The sequence below is a fragment of the Anneissia japonica genome, unplaced genomic scaffold, assembly GCF_011630105.1.
Source record: "Anneissia japonica isolate Jap-2015-1 unplaced genomic scaffold, ASM1163010v1 scaffold154465_len1045_cov92, whole genome shotgun sequence".
In the NCBI taxonomy this organism is placed as follows: domain Eukaryota; kingdom Metazoa; phylum Echinodermata; class Crinoidea; order Comatulida; family Comatulidae; genus Anneissia; species Anneissia japonica.
The window spans coordinates 1-1,047 of NW_022705562.1; the positions used below are offsets into that span (position 1 = coordinate 1).

Sequence of the window (1,047 nt, forward strand, 5' to 3'; positions counted from 1 at the left end):
AACGAAGGGGTACTGGCAGGCCTGCTGAACCATGGGAAATAAAGTAAGTTAAACTCAAATGTTATGTTTATAATTATGCCCTTCTCATTATTATACTTCCTGTTTGGTGAAGCCCCAAGCGGGGATGGGTGGGTGGTATTTGCTAAAGCTAGACCAGGCCCAACTAGGCTAGTCTGAGCTAAGAAAGTAGGCCAAGCCGTCACGGTAAATGTCGCCGTCATAAATAATTGTTTGCTGTCCTAAAAGACAACTCGCTAGCTAAGCCCTTGATGGTTGCTGAGGTCAGTGATTTGCTGTAGATCATCTGTCAAAGTCATGAACTATGAATTTGATTTGTTTTAGTCAAGATTTGATTATAGCCCCTATTGAAAATTGAAACCGTTTAATTATATTTGGATTCGCTAATGGATGCAGTATTCTGCTACCAGCAATGTTTGTCAACGAGAATGAAGGCATTTACGTAGTTCAAAATAAGGAAAAAATGCTGATGGATACTGTAGTGCTTATGTTTTTGTTTTCAGTGAAGAGGAAGAGGAGCAAGGAGAGGATCCTGCCTTGGACAGTTTAAGTGCTGCAATTAGTTACGAGGTAAAATTCTAATATCAAAATATAGATTAAAATTATGATCCCATCAACAAGAAAGTGACTATCCACTAACAAGAGAGTTATTGTAAAAGAGAAGGAAGTTTTTTTCGTCATGTAAAAAAAATATCTTAGAATTAGCATGATTGGAACCTGATCTTTGCTGACACTTCATGTCAAACAACATATTACCCCCTAGCCCTCCCCCCAATTGAAAGTTGAGAACCTTTACCTCTATGCCAGTGTATGTGATCTTATTTAGATTTAAGGCACCTAGTTAGATTTCCTTTATTCATGTCAGATTCATCTTCATCAGCACCACCACCATTATCACCTAAATTTTTATCATAGCCATTGTAATAATTGTCATCATTGTTTTAATTATTCTTTTATTTTCTTTCAGTATGATTTGAGAGAAAAGGGTGAGAGTAGCTCTTATGAACCAGCTACAAAGAAATTAAAGGT

General features: G+C 37.0%; 1 long non-coding RNA gene across 1 annotated transcript; it reads left to right on the top strand.

Moving 5' to 3' along the window:
- On the top strand, positions 1 to 1,047 carry LOC117105876. The gene is made up of 3 exons (XR_004444957.1): positions 1 to 43; positions 522 to 588; positions 986 to 1,047. It is a non-coding gene; the product is annotated as an uncharacterized LOC117105876 (long non-coding RNA).